The sequence below is a fragment of the Ambystoma mexicanum genome, chromosome 2q (genome assembly GCF_040938575.1).
Source record: "Ambystoma mexicanum isolate Mex_15411 chromosome 2q, UKY_AmexF1_1, whole genome shotgun sequence".
Taxonomy (NCBI): domain Eukaryota; kingdom Metazoa; phylum Chordata; class Amphibia; order Caudata; family Ambystomatidae; genus Ambystoma; species Ambystoma mexicanum.
Genome location: NC_090924.1, coordinates 949348692 through 949367916, shown reverse-complemented (window position 1 = coordinate 949367916; position 19225 = coordinate 949348692). Strand labels below are relative to the sequence as shown.

Below are 19225 nucleotides of genomic sequence, written 5' to 3'. Positions count from 1 at the left end.
CCCAAGGGACAGGATTTCAAACCCTTCCATGCCAGGAGACGGTCACGACGGACGCCTCTCTGGAAGGTTGGGGGGGCTCTCACCGGATGTCTACACGCCAGAGGTCTCTGGCTTCTGGAAGAGAAGGATCTGCACATAAACATCCTGGAGCTACGGGCAGTATTCTGGGCCCTCCATTTTCTTTCTACCGTCTCCAAAGGGCAAGGTGGTGAGGATCTTCACGGACAACACCACCACCATGTTCTATGTTAGGGAGAATTCTCCAGAATGGCTAATTTCCCTTACCTACTGAGTCCCTCAGCAGCTTTGCTGGATTTCTAGGATTTATTTTTTCCACCTAGTAAGAGTGTGAGCTTTTTCTCCCCACTCTTACATGTGTTTTGCTGTGTGTGTTTAACATTTTTTGTGTTCATAGACTGTGGAGCCTCACCTACTCCATAGGCATCATCTTTTTACTATGTGTTACACAGCACCTTCAGTGCAGTGACACAGGGTTGTCTTTTAGACTTCCCAACTCAGACTGGGACTGACTACTGTCTCCCAGAATATGTTGCCATTGACTTTATTATTCTCTTTAAAATCCACGGACCCAGTACAAACTATCTTACATAGAGTACTGGAAAGGGTTAATAATTATCCCTTTTTGTCTGTTTCTCTTGGAGCATTGTTTTGCTCCCTTTTCACCAAGACTTGGCTGGTGGCAGTGGTAACTACCCTATTTTTCCTACCGCGGTTCTTAAATGACCTTGGTATTGTTTTAGGATATCTTGGTAGCCTCAAACTTAAAGCTGCTAGACCATATACATTTTATACGGTTCCGGCTGGGTTTATTCGCCATTTCTTTTTGAAAATGTCTTTCTCGTGTTTTACTCCACGCGCCAAGCCAGGTTTGGTTCCTTTGTTCACCGTCTTTTCACTGGCTTCTCCGCCGAAGCCCTTTTTAGGCCCCTGAAAGTCTGGGTAGGCAGGATGTGAGGGAGGGGTTTTAGGACCCCTGCCATGGGTTCCCTTGGTAACCCAAGTCGCACTCCTGTTTCATCTGCTACGTGACTGCACGCCAGGACAGCCACCCTGCTGTGTGATTGGCAGCCAGGCTGTAAGAATGGGGGAAAACTACATAAAAGCAGGTCTCTGGGTCTGGAAAGGCAGCGTTGCCACTGGAACGAAAGAACCAACGAGTAGCTGACAGAAGAGGACCCCTACAATGACTGAACCGCCTGGTGAAGCCCTGCTGCAGGTCCGAATCTTCAGACTCCAACGACAGAGAAGATCTACCAGGAATCTTCTTCACCTAAACTGATGTGACCAACCAGTTCGCCCAAACTGCAAGCCAGAACTCCCTCCTCTGGTCGAATTTGCTGTACAGAGCTACAGTGAACCGGATAGCTAGGAAGGCCGGACCCTGCTTGGGTTTTAAGGAGCACAGCTTTTATTCGTTGCTTTGCTCTGCTGCTGGTTTCTTCCCTGGGCAGTGCAGGACCCTCCACTCTTCCTACTTCGTGTCAGTCCGACAGTCGCTTCAGGAACCGTGAGCCTGCAGGACCTGCCAGGAATGTCCGCCTCAGCTACAGCTTCTCCATTTAAAGGTACTGTGCAAATCCGGTTGTTAGTTTCGTCCAGCCGCGGTGAAGGTGTGTGAAACCTTTCGCCAATCCGAGGGCTTGTCCTTCTCTACTCTTTAAACTAACTTTCCTGCCGACCAACTTCGTCCGGAACTCTTGGCAAAGACTTAACCGCTAACTACCCTGAACTGTGTGATCTTGAGCAAAAAGACTTTTGTCCTATTGACTTTGGCCCAAAGCCTTTTTGATTTGATTCCATCACTGTAGTTCCTCTTTCTAGATTGCCCTACTTACTTAGCTGTTGGTGCTGCTCAATTTGTATCTAACTTTGTCTTTCCCTTCCTTTTAAATAGTTGGAGTGCCATTTTGCGCACACTTCATTTTTTAGCTTAACTTGGCCAGAATCTATTGTGAGTGGTGTGGTGTATTAAGAGTGATTTTTCAACTGCTTTACTTTAGTGAGATGTTATAAAACTGATGTGTAAATAAATGTATATTATTTTACTCAGAAACCTTGAGTCAGTGCTTGTTTGAATCATAGTAATTTCTGTCCTTTGTGTAACTATTGATACTTCTCACTTGCTCTTGAGAAGTCTGGCTGCTCCGCTATCGCTACCACTTTTACTGTGTAGTACAGGCTTGTACCAAAGGTGAATTTGTACTGTCACTTGTAGTCTTAATTGTGTGTGTTCCCAAAGGGTACTGCATATAATTCTGCCTAACATTCTACATCAGGAAGCAAGGGGGCACTCGATCCCCAGCGCTCTCAGGGAAGCTCAGGGATTGTGGCACTGGGCCATCGGAAAGGGGATGTTCCTTGTGCCGCTCCACCTGGCAGGCATCAAGAACACCATCGCAGACTCCCTCCGCAGGGAACTGCATGCCTGCCACGAGTGGGACCTTCATCAGGATCAGGTGGACCATCTGTTCATCAAATGGGGCAGACCCCCGATCGATCTCTTATCAACGGTGGTGAACTCCAAATGCCCGAGTTCGCCAGTAGATTCCACCAACCGAGGAGCTTGGAGGACGCGTTTTCCTTCCTGTGGAGGGGTCTGTTTCTGTACACATTTACCCCGTTTCCTCTCCTGCTATGTGATCAACACACTCAGTGTCAGTGCAGGATGATACTCATCTCGCCGGTATGGCCAAAGCAGATTTGATATCCGTACTTCTCACCCTCTCAGTCATCTCCAGTCAAGTTGCCAGTACTTCCCGATCTGCTCACCAGAGAGGGAGGCGCAATCCTTCATCACGACCCAGGATCCCTGAACCTGAAGGCATGGCTCCTGCAGCCTTCTATTTGGGGGTTATGAGCTGCCAACGGACTGCAGGGAGGTCCTTGCCAAAGCCAGGGCGTCGTCAACACTACAGTGCTACCACCATAAGTAGAAGCGTTTTTCTACATGGTGCCGGTCGCAGAAGATTACGCCTCTGAGGGTTACGGCCCCATATTTTCTTCCATACTTGCTTTCCTTGACAAAAGCTGGTCTGGCTCACGCGTCCATCAAGATACACCTGGGGGCCTACTCACACTACACCAGATCCCTGGGAAGATCCTTTTTGTGGACTCAGACTTGTAAAGGAGTTTCTCAAGAGGCTTTTTTCAATCTTTCCCACCGGTGAAGGCGCCTGCCCCGGCATGGGAATTCAACTTAGTCCTGACAAGACTTATGAGCGCACCCTTCTAACTTGTGCATCAAGCCCCACTCAAGTTCCTCTCGTGGAAGACAGAATTCCTCGTGGCCATCACCTCAGACAGATGAGTGGGCGGGATCCAGGCCCTGTCCTGCAAGCAGCCGTATCAGCAACAAGCCTTTGGCGTTACATGTTTTCTTCCCGAAACTTTCATCACCGGCAGAGAGGACCTTGCATTCGCTGGATGTTTCACGTGCTTTGAAGTTCTACGTGGCACGCACAAAGAGTTTTCGACAGAGTTCTCAATTGCTTGTGAACTTTGGACCAGTGAATAATGAGAAGGCTTTGTCCAAGGCTTCCGTCTCAAGATGGCTCTCCGGCTGCATCATGGACTGTCATCAGCTGGCTAACCAGCCTTTTCCCGGGCCGCCCAAGAGCCCACTCCACCAGAGCGATCGCTGCGACGACAGCATTCCTTTTTGTTGTACCCCTGCTCGACATCTGCAGGGCTGCGAAGTGCAGGTCCACACATACCTTCACAAGGTTCTACTGCATTGGCAGGGTTTCCACGGAGGAGGCCAGAGTCGGCCAGGCAGTGCTACACAACCTGTTCGCTTGAGGTAAGTCGGTTCCAGGGGTAAGTATTGATTACTTCTACTGAGCATTGCTACCTCCCGTGGTTGTGTAATATGTACTGTTGTGTATTCGTTATTCATGAGCATGTGAATCCACGCCAGACACCATGCTGGAGAACAATAGTTACAGGTTAATAACTTAAACCTTTTCTCACTTCCCCCAGAAGCTCATCGTCTAGAGCCCTGGTTCTCTCTAGGCTGGACTACTGCAACAGCCTCTTTCTCAATCTGCCTTCCTCTACTCTCCGCCCTCTGCAACTAATCCACAACAGGACTGCAATGCTTATCCTTGGCCTCAAGCCCAGGGACTGTATCTCACCAGCCCTGAAATCTCTCCAATGGCTCCCGATGGCTGCAAGACCCTCTGCATTGTCCACAAGGCTTTCTGGTGCAGGGGCCCACACTACATCCAAATCTCTCTTCCAAAATACCTTCCTTCTCGAGCCCTTCGCACAGCTACCTTCAGCTCTCTGAGGGTCAGACGCTTCTCCAGGCAGAGAGTGGGGGTAGATCTCTGTCCGCTGCAGGTGCCTGAAAAGATGCTGCTTCCAGACTTCTTAGGTATGCTTGTTATGTTAATTACGACTTCTTAAAGTACTTTACAAGTAGTTACTCATTTAGATAGATAGGATAGAAACACTGGCGGCCCATCACCCAGGCATAGGGTTAACCAACTGACCCAGGCTAGAACCTGCACTCACATGTTTCAACACTCCGACATCAACACTCCACATGACATCACAACATTCCTGCTTGCCCAGGCAAGCCATATACAACACATCTCCCTCCTTTACATTAGCACACTACACACACCAAGCACTACACAACACACCTCCCCTCCTTGCGCTGACCCACAACATTCGAAACATCACAGGACACACCTCCACTCACACCAACACATCCCATCCACACCGACTCGGATGACCAGGGCAAGCACACATGTGCATGAACGCTCTACCACTCAACGCATTCCCGATGCACTGGCCAAGCACACCGAGACCAACAACTAATGTCACTGGCACACTCTGGACCCTGAAAGGTGGAACAAGTCATAAATGAGCACACAGTGCAGCCAAACGCAACCGCCTGCATGCAAAATAATAAAATAGATGTGGTACGCGACCACAAGATCAAAATAAGTGTATGACCCCGCATGACCAATACCACAGACATTCCCACACCAGAACCGGGGGTGCTACCACCCAACACACATACCTCTTTAAACCATGCATGACCACTATCGCAGTCACACCCCAACTTACTGGGGGCGCTACCACCCAGCAATAATAGCTATTACCCCTGCATGACTAACCTCATTCACGCCCGACACAACTGGTGACGCTACCACCTTACACAAACTTAAGTGCGTTAACCATGCATGACCACATTATAGTCATGTACCGACACCCGTGCATAGCTTAACCATGCGCGACTAATAAACAATCACGCCCATGTCCAACCGGAGGCGCTACCCCCTTATACCACACCATTTGGGACCACCTCCCAAATGCCCCTGTGGAACATATCCACACCCATACTAAAGAGAAACTGAAGTTGTTACCCCCAGTAACCACATATGAGAGGCATAACATTTGCACGCACACACCATCACCAAAATCTCACTTACAAGTTTGGTCTAGGCTTCACTCAAGCTCACCAAACACATTGGAGGTGCTACCCCCGCAATAACTTTGTGCGTATCCACACCCATCCATACCAGAATTGAAGGCGCTCCCCCCAATACATCTTCTCCCCTACATTGATGTTGGAACTCCCTACTGCACACCATACATTACAGACCACACAGGATGCAATTAACATTGTAACGCTGAGTACATTTGTGGAATGTCGTATTCACAACCGGTAACATGAGGTCGAAATCAAAACCAATCCTAAAAGTCCATGTCGCAACTCTGCGACCTACGACCTACTAGCTGAAAATCCTCAAAGAAGTTAATTCTAGAAGACTCATAACATCAAAACCAAATCCAACCTCAAATTATCAATTCCACAATGACATTGGACATCAGGCGTCCACATTTCCTGAAAATCCTCAAAATGATTATATCTAAGAACCACAGCCCATAACCAAACCATACCAACACCATCCATACTTAAAACACTGAATAACAGACTGAACGCTAACCATGCACAACTGAGTTGGGTTTTAAGGAGCGCGCCTTTTATTCGTTGCTTTGCTCTGCTGCAGGTTTTTTCACTGGGCAGTGCAGGACCCTCCAGTCTTCCTCCTTCTTGTCAGTCCGACTGTCGCTTCACGAACCGTGAGCCTGCAGGACCTGCCAGGAACTTCTGCCTCAGCTACAGCATTCGGCTTCTACTAAGGTACTGTTCAAATCCGGTCGTTCGTTCCGTCCGACCACGGTGAAAGTGTTTGAAATCTTTCGCTGATCCGAGGGCTTGTCCTTCTCTACTCTTTTAAATAACTTTTCTTCTGACCAACTTCGTTTCGAACTCTTGGCAAAGACTTAACTGCGAACTATTCTGAACTGGGTGATCCTCTGCAAAGACTCTGACCCACTAACATTGGGCCAGGCCTATTGATTTGAATCCTAGTTATAGTAAGCCTTTTCTAGATTGCCCCGCCTACTTATTTGTTGGTGCTGCTTGATTTTGTATAACCTAGTCTTTCCTTCCCTTTTTAAATTGCTGGAGTGCCATTTTGCTCACACTTCATTTCGAGCTTAACTTGTCCAGAATTCATTGGGTGGTGTGTAGTGTATTAAGATTGTGATTTTCTGCTGCTTTATATTAGTAAGGTGTTTTACAAATGATGGTGTAAATAAATGTATATTCATTTACTCAGAAACCTTGAGTCAGTGTTTGTTTGAACCATAGCAATTGTTGTCCTTTGTGTAACTTCTGATACTGCTCACTTTACTCTTGAGATAAGTCTGGCTGCTCAGCTATCGCTACACTTGTCTTAATTGTGTGTGGTGTTCCCAAGGGGTGCCTCATATGATTCTGCCTCACATGCTCTGACCAATGTGACATTTGCTTGCCGTTATGGTCAGATGGGCCTGTTCAAGAGCCTGCAATACATATCCCAGGTGATGAAGATGATCTTCCCAAGTGGGGCTGAACACTGCTATGTTATCCAAGTAAGCCATGCAGTAGTCCTCTAACCCATTCAGAACCTGGTTCGCCATCCTTTGGAATGTAGCAGGTGCATTCTTTAGTCCAAAAGGCATTACCCTAAACTGGTATAAGCCTCCTTGGGTAGGAAATGCAGTTTTCTCCTTGGCATGGTCTGTCAGTGCTATTTGCCAATAGCCTGCGGTCAAGTCAAACGTGCTGAAGAACTTGGCATATCCAAGTTTGTCCATCAACTCATCCGTCCTTGGTAAAGAATGGGCATCAGTCTTCGTGACTGCATTTAGAGCACTATAGTCCACATAGAATCTCCAGATCTTGGTGCCCGCCTTTGGCACTAGTACAACTGGAGTAGCTCATGGACTTGTAGATGGCTGTAGAACCCTGAGGTCGAGCATCTTGTTAACCTCCTCCTACTTGCACGATCGCAATGACACCTGGCCTAGTAAGATCGTTGTCTCTGTCATCCCTCTGTTCCCCCTCCCTTGCCTCGTTGCGCCTTGAAACACTTGTGTATTGGCACGTTATAAATGCCATATCATGCCTTTATATGAGTGACATGATCAGACATCCTGTAGCCCCTGCTTTTGACAGAGAGACTGTCACCAGTGAGGATATCATGTTGGCCCAAAGGGGTCAAGCCAGGTGTCAGAGAAAACAGGGAGGCAAACTGACTTAACTGACCTTTGCACTCCTCCTGTTCCTGCAGAGTCAGAGCTGAAGAGAGTTTGACTCCTTCAACCGTCTCATCCGAAGGGTGTCACCTGAGGAGATAAGGGGGATGTTCACTTTCCTCTTAATCAGAGGCTAGAAACAAAGCTCCCAGTTCTGGTTTAGAGACATAGGCCTACAGACGGTTAGTGTGAAAGACCCTAGGGGCGTCCTTGGGGTTTGCCCAAGTCCACTAAATAATTCACTGCTCCAAGTTTGCCTACACCTTGAAGGGTCCTATCCATCTGTCCTGTAAAGCCCTCTGCCTTTTAGGAACCATATCCAAAACTAACTGACCTGGAGTAAACTCCACCATGTTGGCCTTCTGGTCATGCCAATGGTTGACCAGAGCTTGACCAGCTTAAAGGTTTTCTGTTGCTTCCGTCATCAAAAGTACCATCCTCCTCCTGAGGCCTAGCACATAGTGACACAGACTGGCTTCAGGGATGGAGGACTCTCCAAACCCTCTTTAATCAGGGCCAAAGGACCTCTGACTGGACTGTAGAGGAGCTCAAAGGGGCTGAAACCCACTCCAGCTTGAGGCACCTTTCTGTATGCAAATAAAAGGCATGGCAGCAGAAGGTCTCTTTCTTCTTAGGGGTTCTTCTATGGCACATAACATGCTCTTCATTGTTCTGTTAAACATCTCTACCGACCAGTTTGTGGCAATTGAGAACTTGTAAGTTACTCCACAGTTCTTCCACATGGTCTGCATGTAGTGGGACATACAATTAGATCCCCCGTCAGAGATAATTTCCTCAGGAAACCCAACCCTGGTAAAATTACCAAGGAGGGCCTTAGCTTGTGCTTGTGCAGTAACCATCCTCATAGGTATAGCCTCAGGGTACCTGGTAGCATGGTCTACCACAACCAATATAAATCGATTGCCTGAGGAGGTAGGGGGGTTTAGGGGACCAGCGATGAATGTCCATCTCCACCCTCTCAAAGGGAACTCCCACCACTGGGAGGAGCACTAAAGGTGCCACATTCTTGAATCCACTTTGCCAGAGGGATGGCAGGTGTGGCAGCTTCTACAGTGTTTGTCAACATCTGCACCCATCTCGGGCCAGTAAAAGTACAGAGAAAGCCTCTCTTTGGTCTTCTTGGAGCTCAAGTGACCAGCCAGAGGTATCGTATGTGCTAGTTGTCGTAGCTTAGGTCTCACCTCCTGAGGTACTACCAGTTGCCTGAGGTACTACCAGTTGCCTGAAGTCCCCTGGGGTAGATTCTGTAGGCTCACTGTAGAGGAGTCCATCCTCCCATTGGAGCCTGTGCTTCTCTGGCTCTTGACCTACCAGCTGGGATGCTGTCTGTTGTCTCAGTCCTTCTAGAGATGAACACTCTCTCTGTCCTCTGCTGTAATCTGCCCTAGAAGGCCCACCTTCTGTAAGCACATTTGCAGCTCAGGATGGCCTCTAGGATCCAGATCTTCCAAGCAGGGAAGGATCTCCTCCAGTTCTGGTTCACCAGTAGCTGGGTTTTCAGGAGTTGGTTCTTTCACCCACTCAGTGTCAACTGCGGATGGGGTCACTGGGGCGACCTTGGACTGTCCTCTCGGGGAAGTCCTTGTCTTTAGAGCAGGTTTGGGTATCGGACCCTTTTTCTTCCCAGAGACTCTGGATTACTCCTTGGTTACTTTTGTCTTTCTAGAAGTGGAAGGTTGGCCTGTTACTGGTTTGAGGTTCTGGATTCTTCACTGACCTCAAACTGGCCAATCTTGTCAGCTCCTGTTCTCCTGTCCTGTTTGCTGAGAGGCCTGGGGGTACTGGAGACTACTCCATGAGATTTCAAGTCATTACCCAACAGAACTCTCCCAGGTACTTCAGATTGCACACTAGCAGGAATGTGTACAGTCATGTTATTGCACTGGACAAGTGCTGGCAAAATAGGAACCATTTGAATAGGGCCTCCAGCAAGTTTAGGGTGGGATCTTTGAGTGCCTTAGCTACATCCTTGGGTTTGAAGAAGCTTGCATCAACCACTGTAATGCTGGCCCCACTGTCTCTGATGGCAGGAGTCTCCTGGCCATTTACAAGTACACTGTCCTTATAATATTCTTTTGTTGACAAGTATGTTTATGCTGTTGTTCCCACAGACCCAAGGACACTAAAGAAACACTAGCTCGAACTCCAATGGGTTCATCAGCTAGTAGGGGAAAGTGAGCACCTGTCATTGGAGACATTGTGGACCCCTGAAGGTTTACCCTTACGCCTGGGATCCCCTTCCACGTGGTCACTAGACCCACAATCCACATGTTAACCAAAGCTTTTCTGGAAGGGTGTCTCTGGTAACCTCCCTCTGGTTTGGCCCCAGAGGTTTCCCATGACATTAACCTTTTATGGTTTTTGTGGCCCTCTTTAGGTGGTGGAGAATTCACATTTCCTTTACTATCTTTCTTCTGCTTTTTTCCCCGCATCCTTTTTCTGAGTTGCCCCAGATTCCTTATGAGTGGCCCCGTTGGCTACCCATAAGACAGCAGCTTGAGCATGTCTCTTGGGATCAAGTTCCTTAGTCAGCCAGGTGCTGTCTCAGCTCAGGAGAGCAGGCATCGACAATATTCTCCAGTAAAAACAAATTTGTCATTCCTTCAAAGGACTTTAATTTGTAACCCTTAGCCCAACCATCTAAGCTTTTCAGGTATTCACAAACCCAGGTAGCCCAAGGGGTACCATCTTTCTTTGTATGGTCTCTAAACCATTTAAGGTATTCCGAAGGAGTCTTCCCAAATCTGGCAACAAGTGCCTGTTTGACCAGTTCATAATCTTTCCTGTCTGTAGCACTCAATTCCATAATAGCATCACAACCCTTCTGGGGGAGCCTTGACATGAGCCTAGACATGATCCATCCAACTAAATCATTCCCACAAATTATTCTGCAAACCATAATTGAATTTGAGACAGTTTGTTAGCGGGAATCCCTCAAAAACAAATAGATAGACTCCAAAGAATGCAGAACGCAGCAGTTGGAGTAATCGGGAACCTTAGAAAACGGGATCATATTTCATCATGCAGAGATCCATCCACTGGTTGATGGTGGAGGATCGAATCAAGTTTAAGACGGCATGCCTAGTTTTTAAATGTTTAAAAGGGCTTGCACCCGCGTATTTGGCTGATAAGATTATCATCCCAATAGGAACCTACGCTGAAAGGATAAACTCCTGATCTGTACTCCTCGAACTAAATGTGTATCAAGAGGTGACAAGCTTCAGAGCCTTTGGCCCTAGAGTTTGGAATGAACTTCCACTGGAAATCAGAACGTGTGAAACGTTGGACATCTTTAGGAAGAAATTGAAGACTTTCCTATTTAAATAAAGGAGGAAAGTGGTAGAATTAGAACTCTACCCTTTGCACTTCCTTTGTTTCATGGTCCTGGCCTTAGTTGTCATCTGCGCCCGAATACGGTTCATTCTGTCTGGTGCGCATTATAAATCCATCAAAATCAAAAATTCAAATGTACTTAACCAATCCAACACATCAAGTTTAGGGTAATACATACTTACAGCCTCTTTTTGTAAGCGAGGTCTCTTGGGACTAGTAGACCGAGCGAACCCTGTGAAGGAAGCAGAATCAATGGACATCTTTTTCATATCATACTCTTGCTGCATTTCCCTCTCACTGAGCCTTCTCTCTTTGTCTTTGTCTTGATTGTACTGCAGGTTTCTTGAATTTAGTTTGTCTCATTCTTTCAATAGAAAGATATTCTGGGCTTAGATTGAGACCCACAGAGGTTGTGATATGAGACTGTTGAATTACAGGAGCAGGCTGAAGAGGGGAGTTGCTTACTCTTTGAGGATCCTCCTCACCTTCTGACCCATTTGGCAGATTGGAGCTAAGCTCTAAACTACAGGCAAAATTAGGATATTCACCCAATGATTGTCTCAGGTCCGGGTCCACTACCAATGTGTTCCAATGTTTGCGTATGATGCCTTTGATGTTTTTGGCAGATTGTCCATACGTCAAAATCAGATGAGTTGTGGTTTCTTTATCCGTACTCAGTATCCTATTAGTGCGGTCCAGTAGTAGTGTAGACCTGTCACATTGACGTGCCTTTAAGTAGGCTCTCTGAATCACTTGTTTTGGGTAACATTGTTTTTTAAAGCCCCAAGCTGTAATTTTGCTCTCTTTGTCATAGGCACTGAGTTCCGAACAATTTCTTCGGAGACGGATAAACTCGCCATAAGGAATACTCCAAATTAGGTTTTGGCAGTGGGCACTATTAGCATGTAATGGGGAATTTACTCCTGTTGGTTTACGGAACATTTTAGTTTTTATTTTCCCCTCATTAATTTGGACCGTGACATCCAAAAACACAACTTCCTTGGGACTGTGGGTATTTGAATTTTCACTTCCTCATCACGTGATTAGTCAGGTGACTCCTGTCAGTTTTCATGGTTACCATAGCGAACCCTATGCCGACTAAATGTAATGATATGCACGTTTTTGGTATTTTGGAGTATCTAACGAATATGTTTGTGTCATATTAGTACTGTTATAAACAATGGAAATTCCCCCACTCGTGTTTAGAAGTGCCGCGCATTTATGTATAGAGATAACGGCAGAAATATTGATTATGAACGATATATATATATATATATATATATATATGTTTTGAAAATACAACATTTAAATCAGAACAAGTTTGATATTGAATTCACGGGGAATATAAATGTCACACAAATGGTATTTTTAGATCTAAAAATCAGCATTGTTGACAACTTCATCCAAACCCAAATTTACAGGAAAGAAACAGCTGTTAATTCTATTTTGCATGCTACAAGCAGTCACATAAAAAGTGTCATTAACACTATTCCAAGAGAGGAGTTTCTGCAATCAAGACGCAATTGTAGCAACAATGCACAATATCAGGCAGAATGTAAGTTGATTGGTGCCAGATTTATAGAAAGAGGGTACTCTCAGGACATCATTGAAAAAGCAGCCAAAATTACAGAAAAGTTGATCGTGTCCAGTTATTATTGAAGGTTGACAAACCAAACAGAGAGTTTCCTGATCATGTAAATTTCATCACAAAATACTCCAGCGATTGTACGTTTTTGTTCCATGTGTTACAAAAATACTCGCATATCCTAAAACTGGATCCTGATGTGTCACAATATATCTCAGAACAATCTAAAATTATCTCCACTAAATCGGCCACTTTGCGAAATGCTTTTAGTCCCTCTTTCTTAAAACCTGACACCATCAGACCAGGGCTGTTGGATCACTCCTTCAATCACACCAATAGGGTTTCACAAATGGGGGACATGCAATTTTTGTCAATTTGCATGATCCCCAACAAAGGCGTTTACGTGTCATGGAGGACTACAATTTGTGATCACTGACTTCATCAACTGTTGCACCAAATTTGTGGTATATGGAATACAATGTGTCTGTAACAAAGTTTACACAGACAGCACTATTGGAGAGCTGCGCGTCAGAATCCAGGAACACTTGGCCAACCTAAATAGTCAAGATTCAAGACTTCCCTTTGCCTTACATTGCCAAAATCAGCATCAACAAGATTATCAAAAAGATGTACGCTTCATTGGCCTTCAACAAATCAAGATACACGCCCGTGGAGGAGACAGACAACTCACCTTGTGTCAAATGATTTAGCAAATTACGTTGTTTGAAGCTTGCTCTTGCTCGAGAACATGAGCTTAACGTGTTCTTGTGATACATGCTCAGTTTTCTTTTTCACAAATATGTTGCATTGTAGCAGGAGTAACGTATGGAGACAAATCTCCTACCAAATATTTTTTCTGAATCTAACTACCTCATGATGGGTTTCAGTGATATTACTCAATTCTAGTACATGTCACATATAATTTATAATGCACCCTAGTATAAGGAGGAAGGAGACCAAGAGTAGTGTTTTTCATAGTATGAACCTTAATACAATCACTTTTATACCATGTTTATAGAGCATTACATTAGTGAAACAAATACAATTATGGCAGTAGCATTCCCCCTATATAATATGATGTATATTTGCCGGTCTATCTCAAAGAAACTGCAACATATCAAATGTACGGTAACACTATTTTCAATAACCTTTCCAGTCACTATCAGTGTGATCAGGCATTCGGCAAATAGCCCGTAGCGCTTTTACTCTAACACAATATCAGAGGTACCAAGGAACAAGAGAAATTGCTCTTGGGGTTCAAAAATCTTCAGCAAGAGTAAAGGAACCTTCTTGCTATATTTTCACGACATATATATATTATTCATAATCAATATTTCTGCCGTTATCTCTATATATATATATGTGCGGTACTTCTAAACACAAGTGGGGGAATTTCCTTTATCACAATACTAATATGACACAAACACATTTGTTTGATACTCCAAAGTACTAAAAACGTGCATATTATTACATTTAGTAGGCATAGGGTTTGCTATGGTAACCATGGAAACTGGCAAGTCACCTGACTATTCACGTGATAGTGAAAATTCAAATACATGAGCGCCAGATGCCTAAACTAAGAGTGGCGGGCACTTTCAGTTACACTAAGCGTGGCAGGATTTCCTGACACCATATACATATATATATTCATTGCAATCGAGATGCTACTAGTTTCCTAAACGCATCCCAAAACTTTCTAGATTCTACAGATTTTATTGATGATGACAAAGAAATCGTACTACAATCAGTAATTTTCAAAACACAACAGATCGCATTTCAGATCTCTAACAGAAATAGGGGACTGCATGCATCTAGCAATCGAGCAATCAAGCAGAGACCGGTAAGCTTGAATTTTCATAATACTGTTATTTGCTTGCTGTCACACCATGCATGGCAGGGTTTTTCCAGCAACAATATTCGGTTTATAGTCAAAAAGTAGTCATAAAGTCGAATTAAATAATGTCGAAAGTCATAAAGTCGAAAAAATAATGTCGAAAAAAAAAATTAGAATGTCTTTTTTACTACGTTTTTTATTAGAAATAGGGGGTTCACCCCAAACCCCCTTTTTTAAATTTGTTTTTTTGTTTTGACCTTTTTTGTTACATGCGGAACCCAAAAAAATATAAATAAAAGAAAGCATTCTATTTTTTTTTTTTTTTTTTACATTAAGTTTTTGACTTTTTTGTAATTCGACATTATTTTTTCGACATTATGACTGCACACCACAATATTCTATGTAATCTATATGGCAATTATTCTTAAATCCTCTGCGTTGCATTTCAGATTTCATTGCGCAATCGCTCTTTTGACAATACAAACTGACGACAATCCCTATTTTTCTGCATTAAACTGATCATATCTAAAACCTTCCCCCTGCAACCGCTGCAGGTAAGAAATCCAATAATTTCTTGGAATCTCGTGACACCACTATTTCTTTACAATTGAGCATAGGGCCTAGTTAACGTGCTGTTGCACCTGCTGTTGCAGATAATAATTCAGATATTCAATTTACAGGCTCCAATGAGGCTTCCTTTCAAATACTCTGAGCAAACTAGATCTCATTAGGAAGCTGGACAAACACAAAACTTATGAAGACTCAATTAAACGCCCTAATTGCCAGGTATTCATTACTACTAATGTACAGTTAGCGGCTCCTCCTCCTGCACTCGGTGTCTTAAGTACAAGGGTACTTTTCTTAAGCAAATGGTGCATGCATCTTGTACAGAGGTGCTCATTTTTCAACCAAATGGTTACACAATTAAATAATTAACAAATTCATGTTATTGGTCTTTAGGGGCCCTCTCACCACTTTACTAACATACCAATACCAGAAAAAACAATGGCCCTCAACTTTATTGGGGCCATAGGTGACTTCACATTGTACTTTAAGGGCTTATTCCTAACCGTATGGTATTGTGACCAATCCGCTAACCAAATTTACGTATGCACATGGTTTCAATCTAATACCACTCAGCCTGTTTACCCATCTTCTTTTATCTATGCTTTAAATGGAAGCATTTGGAAAATCTTTCAAATAATAACTTGTCGTTTTGTTCTCTCTGTTTGTTCCCTCCCCTTCTTCCCACCCTCTCTTTGCTCAGAACCTATGTGTGGGAATAATGGTTTGATGTATTGTCTAGGTCACTAGGTTTTCTAGGAGTGAGATCTAATATTTGCCCTGATTAAGACCTTAGCAGGTTCAAACACGTGCTGGCAAACAATTTCTTGGTTTATTTGCTAAATTTATACTTGTAAATAGTCACTTGACTGCTAGCTGGCAAACAGTGTTGATGGTTAATTTGCCGATCTGTACTGGCAAACAGTTATCCAACCTGATTTTTGTGGGCAAACAGATCTTTGGTATAAAATCACATAGAATATGTGGCAAGAATAATTATGTATCAAGTTGCAACCTGTTAGGAGGTGATATCTCTAAACCTTTTTGTCAACAGTGAATTGATTATTATTATTTATTATTTATTTATTGAATTTATAGAGCGCTTTACCCCAAAGCGCTTTACATTACAACAACTAAGTACATCGAATAAATGGAAGCATAATGCAAAACATGAGACATGATTATGAGACATGATTATGAGTTACTTACTTTCTGTGGATAAATTCACAAAATCACATTGGGTTTAAGTCTGTTTGTGAGTACAGTTTCACATTTGGTTTATGTTTGTGAAAATAAACTATATATTTTTTTGGTGTGCTTACTAATGTGCCAACTTGAATAAACACAGGCATAACCTTATCTGGTATTCTCTATGCTTTTTGCATTTTACAAAACACAGGTACTGAGCGCGGTTAGTAGAGGATAAATTACCTTGTATGTCTTACCTTAAGGTGACCCAGGGAAGGCACCAGACCCCCCACTTCTGCAGTAGACAGTGTTTTCCACCTTTTTTTCACTTTTCCCTACATTGTCACATTTGTAATTCCAAGTGGGTTGTGCACTCCGTCAATAGGTTCCCCACCACGGTAAGCTCTAAACTACCTGTTTCATCAATGTCCATATCAAGGTTGGGAGTATGGGCTATGGGACTACTCGCAGAGTTTTGGTGATTTAATAATTTTTCAAACAACTCACTCTTTCTACCCTTTAAACTCAGTCTCCTTGTCCTACATACATCTTTCAGTTGTTCCATTGTAAGTGCAGTAAGGGACTGTTCATTAACATTATCCATTCCTGGCACTATTTTCAGTTACAAGATTACTTTTCTTTTTGGTGGAGCTAGCCTTGTGGATGGTTTATTTGGGCCTAAATACAACCAATAGTCAATGCAACCTTTCTACACCAATCCCACCGCCTGCCACCAGCGTTAAGAAAGAATTGGTGCAGCCAACTGGTGTGGACTACACAAGACTTATATCTTGGTATTAGGTAACCCACCTTTTAATATAGGCCTGTACGACACAAGTTGGTAGTGTGACTGAGCAGCCAGGCTTATCTTAAGAGGGCTAATGTGAGCTATAGAACTGTGCAATGAAATCATTAAATACAAGTATCCAAGTAAACACTTACACACTTAAAGTTATAATACATTATTTATTTATACACAAAGATATGGAAAGCATTCTTGGCTGTAACATTAATCCCAAGTTAGGATTCAATTCAAAAAGTGAACAATAAAGCAGGTGAGTAATCATTCATATGTTCCAACACCCGGCGGTGACGTCATTTGAGGGCAGTGTAGCATTTATATAGTGTCACCTTTGCAATATTGAGTTGTTCAAGGAAGGAAAGGTTGGGGTTAGATCAGAACAGACTGATAGGTCATAAGAAAAGTTAGATTCTCTCAAAGGGATGCAGGCAGTGAATTATCGCAGCATTAAAGTGTTCATTTAAAACCTGTAAGGGAACGAGCACTGCCAAAGCCAATGGGTTCAGAAGGAGGTCTTTAGGGAGCCAGGACAGCCAAAAAAAGTTCTGATGCTCTTCTTAGAAAAATGTTCTTAAATAGTCAGTGTTCGAAAGAGAAATCACAGCAACTCAAGAGAAGTTGCCTTTGGAAAGCACAAACTGTAAGGCCAATGGAGGTAAGTTGAGGTCAACTTAGTGTAGAGTTAAATCGCACTCCCAAAGATAGGAAGCACCCCAAATGGCTGGTTGCATTCACAATGCGATGCAGTAGTCCCTTGTTCCTGGTCCTTGGTCGTGGTGACGAAAGGGAGGATGTCTGGTGGGCTCCTGCGGCAGCACTCGAGAGAGGGACTCGGCAGCAATGGATTTCCGTCGATTCAGCAGCTAAGTGGTTTTGGTGCCTTTTTTTTCAGTGCCAAAGAAGATCAAAAAACTCTGGTTTAGATTTCATTGATCCCTCTGTCCTGCAGTCTGGTGAGGTGACTCTGGACGTGAATGTCTTGCTTCTGTAGGGTTCTCTGGATGCCCACAAAGATCTGGCCGGATTCAGACTTTGAAAGACAATGTACTCACAAGTGGTCGAGGTACCCTGGGTATTGGGCTTCTGCAGCCTAGTAAATTGCAGCAAATTGGGGGTTAGTTTGTCTCGAGGCTAGTTGGTCCCACCAGCCTAAGGGAGGAAGTCGTCCTTTACGGGTCTTCCCTGTTGATTCGAAAATGAGGTCAGCACAGCTGCAGTGTAACGCCCACCTGGTTCCCACGGGGGCGCTGATCTAGTCTGGATTACTGCGGCCTCTTCTAGCGTGATGCGCAGGACCCGGAACACCGATTGGACAGGACCTCCAAATCGTGCTTCCTTGGCCCGTAGGAATATCCTTCTGCAGATGAGAAAGGGGATTAACAGTCTGCAAAATGGTGTGCTAGCTCCCCCCTTCCCCCCTCCGTTCCTCTCTATTCCTCCAAACCCGGTTTAAGCTCACCTTATGGTTTGGAAGGTTGAACTCTCCATCCTACTTCTGATGCAGGGGCGCGCGTTCGTCCAGTTACTTCACTGGTTTTCAGAATGGCGCTGGCAAAATCCACTTGACTTTCCTGAGCGATGCACCGTAAGTATGAAAGTTCAAAATTCAAGTGAGGCCCCCTTTATGCTGTCTTTCTCACCTGTGATCTGTCCTTTATTTCAGGTGCAGAATGAAGGCGATGCGTCGAGGGGTTAACCTGCCGAGGTGAGTAGTAATGAGGGCGATCCCTCTAGATGTCCTTATCATTCCTCTGAAATGTCTCTAGTCCTTTCCCCATAGGGGCCGGGGTACGGTACCTGCCAACGGGGTGGCGCCGACCCGAAATGTGGAAGAAAAGCCGGTAAGTATTATGGCTGTTAATCAGGCTTTCCTTCTGTGTGTCCTTCTGCTCACCTTTTGTTTCTTCCTCTCTCCCCTAGGTGTAGAGATGTGGCGTCCGATGCTGACAGCCGCGTTGGAGCCGGGAGATGTCTCGAGGACAGGACAGGTGAGTGAAGCGTGGCGCTGCAGCGAGCAACGCAATGCTTTTAAATTGAAGTCTTCCTTCAGGGATGCTGGCGAGAAGATTCCGGATGCAGGTAAGAAGCTTGAAATAATCCTTGGTTTTCACCTTTCTCTTCTCTTCCTTCCTTGCAGGTCTTCCAGGTTCAAGACGGGCGTGGCTGTAGTCCAGGAGCAGGAGCAGACACGGTGAGCGTTAAGCTGCAGGAAGCAGAACAACGCAAAGCATGAGCTGCTGTCTGGGCGTGGCTTAAATAGCCTCCAAAGAAGTCCCAG

General features: G+C 44.5%; 1 protein-coding gene across 3 annotated transcripts in view; it reads left to right on the top strand.

Moving 5' to 3' along the window:
• Window positions 1–19225, top strand: part of SP4 (Sp4 transcription factor) — a 449599-nt gene that overhangs the window by 351826 nt on the left and 78548 nt on the right. The window lies entirely within an intron of this gene.